Genomic DNA, 12,337 nt, shown 5'->3' with positions numbered 1-12,337 from the left:
GTGTATGACCAAAACCCGATCTAGACCAGGGCCATTGTTATTCATACCTGATCCAGACGCAATAATCTCTAAAGCACGCAAGGAAGCATGAATCAGAAACCAAATGGCGTTATGCGTTACTTTAGCAGAAAATACCAAACCCTCGATTGAAGGTCGAGGAGGACCAATCAGATTTCCAGAGATTCAAGGACACTCGTTCGAGTTAAAACATCACATCATCCAGCTCTTTCAAAATAGCTGTCAGTTTCATAGATTACCGAATGACGATCCTAATTCTCACCTTGATAAATTCATATCTCTTTCGAACTCCTACAAACAGCCAGAGATAGGACAAGATATAGTCCGGCTATACCTGTTCCCCTATTCTCTCACTCATCATGCTCAAACTTGGTTCGAAGGACTGGAAAAAGATTTCATCACGTCATGGACGGCGATGGCTACTAAATTCCTAACCAAATATTTCCCCCCTTCGAAACAAACCAAGCTGAAGAATTACATCATTAACTTCAAACAAAGTTATGATGAATCTCTCTACACTGCATGGGAGCGTTTCAAAACCCTGCTGAAGAAATGCCCTAATCACCAGCTAGAACGGTCAGCCCAAATCTGCAACTTCTACAATGGTCTTACGGTAAATCATAGGACGGCGATCGATGCAGCAGCTCAAGGGAATCTGATGAACCAAACCGCATATGAAGCATGGGAATTGCTCGAAAACATGACGATCCATCATCATGACTGGAACAGTAGTGAAACAACTTCATCATCTGCCCCACTCTCTTCACTTAACAATCAAATGGAGGTCATCAAATCCCTCACGGACAAGATGGAATCTCTTGCTAAACAATTCGGAGAATTGAAGACGCAGCCGCAGTAGGTTAACCAAGCTCAGGCTTGTGTTAATTATACCAACCCGCAACCCACTGAAGATTATCAAGTTGAGTACGAAAACCCCGACGGTTCAGTCTGTTACGTCCAATACCCAGCTCGTCCACTAAATCCCGGATTCAATCAACCACCTAGGGTTAATCAATTTCAGCGAAGCAATCAACCTTTCCGCTATCGCTATCCACCTTACCCAGCCCAACAATCTCAATTAACCTATAATCAACCACTTCCACTCACTGGTCCCCCAGTTGGGGAAAATTCCCCTACCACCCAGATTACAAAAGCAGCTAACCCCACTCTCGGAGCTGATGATCAATTAACTCAGTTCATCCAAGGATAACAACGGCTAAATCAGAAAACTACAGCCAGACAAGATCAGACGAAGATACTAATGAGAAATCAATTGGCTCTACACAAAAGTTTGGAAACGCAGCTCAGGCAGTTATCACAACGCCTTGAAACCCGACCGCAGGGAAGATTGCCAAGTAATACTATCCAAAATCCCCACATAGAAGAGGCAAAGCAAATGAATTCCGTAATCACAGAGGAAGAACCACAGAGAAGGTCAACTAGGCTCAAGAATAAATCGACATATACTCAGAAGCTAACCCCTGAAACTCCAGTCCGCGTACCTTATCCTGGTAGGCTACAAGGAGAACCATCCTAGCTTGATTCCTTCAAACTGGATGGCAGATTCCTGGACACCATGTCCAAAGTTCCCAACCAGAAGAGATACATCGAAAGGCTTCTTTCTACAAAGGAGAGGATACCAGACTCTAACAAAATTCCACTGAGTGAAGAATGCTCTGCATTACTCAGAAACTCTCTACCACCTAAGCTAGCAGATACGGGCTGATTCGTTTTCCTGTGTTCAATCTACCAATCTGGAACCATTCATGCGCTAGCAGATTTAGGAGCAAGTATCAACCTAATCCCCTACTCTCTCTACAAGAGATTATAGTTAGGAGACTTGTCACCAACCAAAATGACAATCCAACTTGCCGATCATACAATTCGGTATCCTAAGGGCATAGTTGAGAACGTCTTGGTGAAAGTCGACAAATTCTTGTACCCTACGGATTTCATAGTAATGGATATCAAGGAAGACCTACACACCCCAGTAGTGTTAGGAAGGCCTTTTATGAATACGGCTAGGACTGTCATTGATGTGTACAATCAAACCTTGATCTTACGATCACATGGGGAGAGCGTTACCTTCAAAATTGACCGACCAACCGATCTTTCTGGACAGGCAGAGATGTTTTCTATTTCCACCATACGGATCACTTCCGATGATGAGTCTTTACCACCAGGTGACGATTTTGAGATGGGTGTCGAATCACAGTCTGTAAACGACCCAGAAAAGGAAGAAGATGATACCAGCGAAGAAATAGAGGAAGAGGAGGAATCTGAGGAGGAAGAGGAAATGGAAGATGTAAAAGAAACTGCGACAATACCAGTTCCAAGCACTGAGCGTCATAAAGAAATAATGAGGCTTGAGACGGAAGATCACAGTTTAATCATTCACTTCAAGAATAAGACCAACAAGGCTGAGGTTAAGGATATATAAATTGATCCTGTAAGTATCAAAGTGGAGAATCAGAATAATGAAGAAACCCGTTCATCAGACGCATCCTCAAAGGAACCAGATACCGATGATGATGAGGAAGAGCAACATGAAGACATTCTGAATAACTCACACTCTCCAACCGAACCAGATCAAAGGGAGCCGGACTCTTCTTCAGATCGAATTCCGGTTATATCCACACATGCAGACATGATCACCTTCATCAATGATACCGATGATTTTGAAGACATTCTCGAAGCCATTTGGAAGTCAACCATTGATTTTTCGCTACGCTTAACAGAACAAATTATTGCTATCAGAGAAGAACACCACCTCTATCTTCGAAGAGAAGACAATGATGTTAATATCCTAGAAGAACGCATTCAAGACTTTATCAATTCTCTTCACGATCATATCTATCACGAAGAAAGGCAACGAGAGCATAATTTAGTGGTTTGCACTATTCTCGAAACAACATTATGTCGAGATCAGAAGATCATTTACTCTAGGGTTTATAATGCCTTAGCCGGATCTGCACTTCCGTTCTCACGAAACCAACGAGCACTACTGACTCTCATCCGGAAGCATATGGATCTTTCCACCGGACGCCCGACTTATCAATCTGATTTGCAAATGGTCGAGGATATTCATAGTCTTTTCGCTCTTCTGGATAGAGATAATTTCGAAAGCACACCAGACAGACTAGTGATTTATGTAACAATTGATCACCACGCTGATCTGATTATCAAAGAGTTACAAGACGCTATTATGGAGAAAGCAAGGCGAAACAATCCATTCTCTCATCTTGAACCAGATCGAGTCAACATTGCCACCTATGTTACAAAGCAGCTATCACGTATCTTCCACGAGTCCACAGATCCTAGTTTCACATTTAAAGCTGGATGTCAGGAGATATATTCAAAGAAGGTGAAATTAATACTCGGATCAGGATTGCTGTTCACTTCTTTCCAGCTTCGTCTCTTAACTATTATGTGCAAAGCAACTGACTCCTACTGTGGAGATCACCGTTCTGAAGACTTCGAAATTCTAAAGATACAGTTTCTGACATTATTTGAAGAACTCCGAAATGAGCATCCCATCAGAGAAATCATCAACACCAGCACTGCTTCTATGATTGAAATTCATGGGTCAACTGTAGTGACCCGAACTTTTCCATGTTTATATATATTAAATGAAATTGATATTTACATGATTAAGTGTTTCCAACATGTTAAGAAATCAAACTTATTAAGACTTGATTAATTGGAATAGGTTTCATATAGACAAATGACCACCCAAGTTGACCGGTGATTCACGAACGTTAAAACTTGTAAAAACTATACGATGACATATATATGGTTATATATATAGTTAACATGATTTTATTATAAGTATGTATCTCATTAGGTATTTTAACAATGAGTTATATACATAAAAATGAGACTATTAAATTAAGAAACTCGAAAACGATATATATAATGATTATCGTTATAACATCTTACTAGGTACATATGAATCATATTAAGATATTGATACACTTGGTTAATTATGTTAAATGATAAGTAAATGTATCATTAAGTGTATTAACAATGAACTACATATGTAAAAATAAGACTACTAACTTAATGATTTCGAAACGAGACATATATGTAACGATTATCGTTGTAACGACATTTAACTGTATATATATCATACTAAGATATATTATATATCATAATATCATGATAATATAATAATTTAACATCTCATTTGATATAATAAACAATGGGTTAACAACATTTAACAAGATCGTTAACCTAAAGGTTTCAAAACAACATTTACATGTAACGACTAACGATGACTTAACGACTCAGTTAAAATGTATATACAAGTAGTGTTTTAATATGTATTCATACACTTTTGAAAGACTTCAAGACACTTATCAAAATACTTCTACTTAACAAAAATGCTTACAATTACATCCTCGTTCAGTTTCATCAACAAATCTACTCGTATGGACCCGTATTCGTACTCGTACAATACACAGCTTTTAGATGTATGTACTATTGGTATATACACTCCAATGATCAGCTCTTAGCAGCCCATGTGAGTCACCTAACACATGTGGGAACCATCATTTGGCAACTAGCATGAAATATCTCATAAAATTACAAAAATATGAGTAATCATTCCTGACTTATTTATATGAAAACAAAATTACATATCCTTTATATCTAATCCATACACCAATGACCAAAAACACCTACAAACACTTTCATTCTTCAATTTTATTCATCTAATTGATCTCTCTCAAGTTCTATCTTCAAGTTCTAAGTGTTCTTCATAAATTCTAAAAGTTCTAGTTTCATAAAACCAAGAATACTTCCAAGATTGCAAGTTTACTTCCAAGTTTTCTAAATCCATTCCAAGTAATCATCCAAGATCAAGAAACCTTTATTACTTACAGTAGGTTATATTTCTAATACAAGGTAATAATCATATTCAAACTTTAATTTAATTTCTATAACTATAACAATCTTATTTCGAGTGGAAATCTTACTTGAAATTGTTTTCGTGTCATGATTCTGCTTCAAGAACTTTCAAGCCATCCTAGGATCCTTTGAAGCTAGATCCATTTCTCATTTCCAGTAGGTTTATACAAGGAACTTGAGGTAGTAATGATGTTCATAACATCATTCGATTCATACATAAAAAGCTGTCTTATTCAACGTTATAAACTTGTAATCACTAGAACATAGTTTAGTTAATTCTAAACTTGTTCGCAAATAAATTTAATCCTTCTAACTAGACTTTTAAAATCAACTAAACACATGTTCTATATCTATATGATATGCAAACTTAATGATTTAAAACCCGGAAACACGATAAACACCATAAAACTGGATATACGCCGTCGTAGTAAAACTGGGGGCTGTTTTGGTTGGGATAATTAAAAGCTAAGAAGAACTTTGATTTAAAAGCTATACTTCTGGAAAAACGATGTTTCTTATGAACATGAAACTATATCCAAAAATCATGGTTAAACTCAAAGTGAAAGTATGTTTTTCAAAATGGTCATCAAGATGTCGTTCTTTCGACGGAAATGACTACCTCATTCAAAAACGACTTGTAACTTGTATTTCCGACAATAAACTTATACTTTTTCTATTTTGATTCATAAAGTTAAGTTCAATACGAAACCGTGACCACTGGAATCACTCAAAACGGATTAGAAACGAAGAAATGGCGAGTAAAACAAGATTGATAAAAACTACTCATTTTACCTACGTGAAAGTTAGTAATAAATCTATTCCAACCAGAACCTAATCAACTTATATTGTATATTATGTAATCTTGAGATACCATAGACACGTATACAATGTTTCGACCTATCAAAATTTAATATTTTCGGGATGAGAATACATGCAGGTTTTATAAATGATTTACAAAATAGACACACGTACGTAAAACTACATTCTATGGTTGAATTATCAAAATCGAATATGCCCCTTTTTATTAAGTCTGGTAATCTAAGAATTAGGGAACAGACACCCTAATTGACGCGAATCCTAAAGATAGATCTATTGGGCCTAACAAACCCCATCCAAAGTACCGGATGCTTTAGTACTTCGAAATTTATATCATATCCGAAGGGTGTCCCGGAATGATAGGGATATTCTTATATATGCATCTTGTTAATGTCGGTTACCAGGTGTTCACCATATGAATGATTTTTATCTCTATGTATGGGATGTGTATTGAAATATGAAATCTTGTGGTCTATTGTTACGATTTGATATATATAGGTTAAACCTATAACTCACCAACATTTTTGTTGACGTTTAAAGCATGTTTATTCTCAGGTGAATACTAAGAGCTTCCGCTGTTGCATACTAAAATAAGGACAAGATTTGGATTCCATGTTTATATGATATTGTGTAAAAACTGCATTCAAGAAACTGATTTCGATGTAACATATTTGTATTGTAAACCATTATATAATGGTCGTGTGTAAACATGATATTTTAGATTATCATTATTTGATAATCTACGTAAAGCTTTTTAAACCTTTATTTATGAAATAAAGGTTATGGTTTGTTTTAAAAATGAATGCAGTATTTGAAAAAACGTCTCATATAGAGGTCAAAACCTCGCAACAAAATCAATTAATATGGAACGTTTTTAATCAATAAGAACGGGACATTTCAGTTGGTATCCGAGCGTTGGTCTTAGAGAACCAGAATTTTGCATTAATGTGTCTTATCGAGTTTGTTAGGATGCATTAGTGATTCTGGACTTCGACCGTGTTTACTTGAAAAATGATTGCTTAACAAATTTTGTTGGAAACTATATATTTTTAACATGTGAATATTATGTGATATATTAATCTCTTAACGTGTTTGATATTATGTGATAGATGTCTACCTCTAATACAAGTCCCATTGACTCACCTAATAATAATGAAGAGTCAAATGTAATTTGGAATGATTCGTGGACTGATTCACAAGTTCCCGAAGAGGAACCGAAAGAAGAATCGGAACTAGAAGGAGAATCGGAACCGGAGGAGGAGGAACCGGAAGAAGAAATAGAACCGGTGGGCGAAATAATAAAACGTTTAAGTAAAAGAAAATATTCAACCAACCGACCAAGGTTAATTATGGTCAACGGTGTTTCTGCCAAGGAAGCAAAATATTGGGAGGATTACCAATTCTCCGATGAATCAGATCCCGACGAGGATTCCGATGATGTTATAGAAATTACCCCAACTGAATTTAAAAAGGCAAAAGAGAACAATAAGGGAAAGGGCATAAAAATAGAGAAATCTGATTCCAACCCCGATAAACTTTATATGTATCGTCAACACCCGTATTTCTTAAGTTGTAACAATAACCCGGGAACCTCTAAACCACCAGGTTTTTCTAGACCAATGTGGAAAACGACGGCTCGTATTAGGGGAACATCATATATCCCTAAAAACTTAGCAAAAAGAACCAAGTTCGAAAAAGAAGAAACGAGCGAGTCGGAATAAGATAGTTGTATTTGTGCGGTGTAATATATGTAATATAGTGTGCTTATGCTTTACGATATATGTAAAAATTGCTTGTATTAATAAGTATCTTTTATGAATCTAACTCTTGTCTATTTTACAGTATAAAAACACAAAATGGATAGACAACCCAATATTTTAGAAAACTTACCTTGAGACATGATTGATAAAATCTTGTCTAGAGTCGGTCAGAATTCCTCGGCACAACTATTTATGGCAAAATCAGTTTGTAAGACATTCGAAGAACGTTCCAAGAATGCCTTGGTTTATAAAAGGCTTTCGTTTGAAAGATGGGGGATATCACATTGGGAAACCCATAAGTTACGATGTGTTTACTTTGACGCATATATTGCGGGGAACCCAAATGCTATTTTACACAACGGGTTAAGAAATTATTTTGACTCAATGTATCCGAATATAGGACTTCATGATTTACAAAAAGCGGCTAACATGCAACATAAAGAAGCAAGTTATGCTTACGGGTTAGTAATGTTCGCTTCTCACCAAAGTGAGAACAAGAACATCGGGCTACAACTATTAAACAAAACGTTCCCATAAGTGACGGAGTCAGTAATTGGGGTAAGAAATGAGGTTTTTAGGTTATTACGAGACTGTTGGTCATTACGTAACCTTCATCCTTTTGACGACGTTACAACACATTGTCTTACTATCGGTCACAACGGTTATGTTCCACAAAACCAAGGATGGGAAGTGGTATTAGTAAAACCAGAATGCATGACTTGTTTCTGGACGTATGAATTACGTGTCTTTATTGCCTTTGTTGAACGCCTTATTTATTAACTAGAATTATCTTCGCAACTACTTTGTATCAAAGTTTTATGTGCTATATTTCATGCTATATGTAAAATAGCGGTATTGTAAGTTTGCAAGTTATTGTATAAAGGTTTTAATATGATATATATTTTTGTGATTTGTTTTTCATATAGAATTGTAGTAGTTAAAATGGTATGTTAGCTACTAAGTATGAACTTAACGGGTAGGTACTACCAGAATTAAAGAGTATAAAACGCTAATATGAAGAAAGAGCTTTTATAAATAAGTTCATATTACGCTACGAAATACTATTGACTACTCTTGATATTCTATATGATTAACTCGTTTCATTTGACTATTTTGAAGGAAATGGCACCGACTACTCGACACACCTTGAATATGAGTGAAGAGGAATTTCGTGCCTTTCTTGCTTTAAACATAGCCGCAGTACAGGCTGTGCTACATACCAAAAATAACCTTGGATCTAGCAGTACAGGAAATCGTGTAGGATGCACCTACAAAGAATTCACTGCCTGCAAACCTTTGGAATTTGATGGAACCGAAGGACCGATCGGATTGAAATGGTGGATCGAGAAGGTCGATTCGGTGTTTGCCATAAGTAAGTGTACTGAAGAGGAAAAAGTGAAGTACGCTACGCATACCTTCACAGGTTCTACGTTAACATGGTGGAATACCTATCTAGAGCAAGTGGGACAAGATGATGCTTACGCACTACTGTGGTCAGCATTCAAGCACTTGATGAACGAGAAGTACCGTCCCAGAACGGAGGTCAATAAGCTCAAGACAGAACTTAGAGGATTACGAACCCAAGGATTTGATATTACCACGTACGAAAGACGATTCACAGAATTATGCCTATTGTGTCCTGGAGCGTTCGAAGATGAGGAAGAGAAGATCGACGCATTTGTGAAAGGATTATCGGAAAGAATCCAAGAAGATATAAGTTCACACGAGCCCGCCTCCATACAACAGGCATGTAGAATGGCTCACAAACTAGTGAACCAGATTGAAGAAAGAATTAAAGAACAGATTGCTGAAGAGGCCAATGTGAAGCAAGTCAAAAGAAAGTGGGAGGAAAAAGGTGATAAGAATCACCAATACAACAACAACAGCAAACAATAATCGCAACAACTATCCCAACAATCGCAACATCAATCGCAACTATAACAAACGGCCCAACAACAACAACAACAACAACAACAACAGCAACTACAACTATCATCCCAACAACAATAATAATCGCAACAACAACAACAACAATCAGAAGCAGCTATGCCAAAGGTGTAAAAAGTATCACTCGGGGTTCTGCACCAAATTTTGCAACAAGTGTAAAAGAAATGGTCATAGCGCGGTGAAGTGTGAGGTCTACGGACCAGGGGTTAACAGAACGAAAGGAACAAATGGTCTCGGAACGAGTAATGGCGGAGCAAGTAGTGTCGGAGCAAGTTATGCCAATGTAGTTTGTTATAAATGTGGAAAACCGGGCCACATTATTAGAAATTGCCCAAACCAGGAGAACACGAATGGACAAGGCCGCGGAAGAGTTTTCAATATTAATGCGGCAGAGGCACAGGAAGACCCAGAGTTTGTTACGGGTACGTTTCTTATTGACAATAAATCTGCTTACGTTTTATTTGATTCGGGTGCGGATAGAAGCTATATGAGTAGAGATTTTTGTGCTAAATTAAGTTGTCCATTGACGCCTTTGGATAGTAAATTTTTACTCGAATTAGCAACTGGTAAATTAATTTCAGCAGATAATATATGTCGGAATCGAGAAATTAAACTGGTTAGCGAAACATTTAAGATTGATTTGATACCAGTAGAGTTAGGGAGTTTTGATGTGATAATCGGTATGGACTGGTTGAAAGAAGTGAAAGCAGAGATCGTTTGTTACAAAAATGCAATTCGCATTATACGAGAAAAAGGAAAACCCTTAATGGTGTACGGAGAAAAGGGCAACACGAAGCTATATCTTATTAGTAATTTGAAGGCACAAAAACTAATAAGAAAAGGTTGCTATGCTGTTCTAGCACACATCGAGAAAGTACAAACTGAAAAAAGAGCATCAATGATATTCCTGTCGCAAAAGAATTTCCCGATGTATTTCCGAAAGAATTACCGGGATTACCCCCACATCGATCCGTTGAATTTCAAATAGATCTTGTACCAGGAGCTGCACCAATAGCTCGTGCTCCTTACAGACTCGCACCCAGCGAGATGAAAGAACTACAAAGCCAATTACAAGAACTTTTACAGCGTGGTTTCATTCGACCAAGCACATCACCGTGGGGAGCTCCTATTTTGTTTGTCAAGAAGAAAGATGGTACATTCAGGTTGTGTATCGACTACCGAGAGTTGAACAAACTTACCATCAAGAACCGCTAACCACTACCGAGAATCGACGACTTATTTGATCAACTACAAGGCGCGTCTGTTTATTCAAAGATTGACTTACGTTCCGGGTATCATCAAATGCGGGTGAAAGAAGATGATATTCCAAAGACTGCTTTCAGAACACGTTACGGTCATTACGAGTTTATGGTCATGCCGTTTGGTTTAACTAATGCACCAGCTGTGTTCATGGACCTTATGAACCGAGTGTGTGGACCATACCTTGACAAGTTTGTCATTGTTTTCATTGATGACATACTTATTTACTCAAAGAATGACCAAGAACACGGTGAACATTTGAGAAAGGTGTTAGAAGTATTGAGGAAGGAAGAATTGTACGCTAAGTTTTCAAAGTGTGCATTTTGGTTGGAAGAAGTTCAATTCCTCGGTCACATAGTGAACAAAGAAGGTATTAAGGTGGATCCGGCAAAGATAGAAACTGTTGAAAAGTGGGAAACCCCGAAAACTCCAAAACACATACGCCATTTTTTAGGACTAGCTGGTTACTACAGAAGGTTCATCCAAGACTTTTCCAGAATAGCAAAACCCTTGACTGCATTAACGCATAAAGGGAAGAAATTTGAATGGAATGATGAACAAGAGAAAGCGTTTCAGTTATTGAAGAAAAAGCTAACTACGGCACCTATATTGTCATTGCCTGAAGGGAATGATGATTTTGTGATTTATTGTGACGCATCATAGCAAGGTCTCGGTTGTGTATCAATGCAACGAACGAAGGTGATTGCTTATGCGTCTAGACAATTGAAGATTCACGAACAAAATTATACGATGCATGATTTGGAATTAGGCGCAGTTGTTTTTGCATTAAAGACTTAGAGGCACTACTTATATGGGGTCAAAAGTATTATATATACCGACCACAAAAGTCTTCAACACATATTTAATCAGAAACAACTGAATATGAGGCAGCGTAGGTGGATTGAATTGTTGAATGATTACGACTTTGAGATTCGTTACCACCCAGGGAAGGCAAATGTGGTAGCCGACGCCTTGAGCAGGAAGGACAGACAACCCATTCGAGTAAAAACTATGAATATAATGATTCACAATAACCTTACTACTCAAATAAAGGAGGCGCAACAAGGAGTTTTAAAAGAGGGAAATTTAAAGGATGAAATACCCAAAGGATCGGAGAAGCATCTTAATATTCGGGAAGACGGAACCCGGTATAGGAGTGAAAGGATTTGGGTACCAAAATTTGGAGATATGAGAGAAATGGTACTTAGAGAAGCTCATAAAACCAGATACTCAATACATCCTGGAACGGGGAAGATGTACAAGGATCTCAAGAAACATTTTTGGTGGCCGGGTATGAAAGCCGATGTTGCTAAATACGTAGGAGAATGTCTGACGTGTTCTAAGGTCAAAGCTGAGCATCAGAAACCATCAGGTCTACTTCAACAACCCGAAATCCCGGAATGGAAATGGGAAAACATTACCATGGATTTCATCACTAAATTGCCAAGGACTGCAAGTGGTTTTGATACTATTTGGGTAATAGTTGATCGTCTCACCAAATCAGCACACTTCCTGCCAATAAGAGAAGATGACAAGATGGAGAAGTTAGCACGACTGTATTTGAAGGAAGTCGTCTCCAGACATGGAATACCAATCTCTATTATCTCTGATAGGGATGGCAGATTTAT

At 37.5% G+C, this 12,337-nt stretch overlaps 1 non-coding gene across 1 annotated transcript; it reads right to left on the bottom strand.

Annotated features, from left to right (window-relative positions):
• Window positions 1-481: 481 nt before the first annotated feature.
• LOC139903575 (small nucleolar RNA R71) lies at window positions 482-588 on the bottom strand. Its single transcript, XR_011778386.1, has one exon. It is a non-coding gene; the product is annotated as a small nucleolar RNA R71 (small nucleolar RNA).
• Between the last annotated feature and the right edge of the window lie 11,749 nt (window positions 589-12,337).

The sequence above is a fragment of the Rutidosis leptorrhynchoides genome, chromosome 3 (assembly GCF_046630445.1).
Source record: "Rutidosis leptorrhynchoides isolate AG116_Rl617_1_P2 chromosome 3, CSIRO_AGI_Rlap_v1, whole genome shotgun sequence".
In the NCBI taxonomy this organism is placed as follows: Eukaryota; Viridiplantae; Streptophyta; class Magnoliopsida; order Asterales; family Asteraceae; genus Rutidosis; species Rutidosis leptorrhynchoides.
The sequence above is the reverse complement of the archived record's forward strand: the minus strand, read 5'-3'. Positions and strand labels throughout refer to the sequence as shown.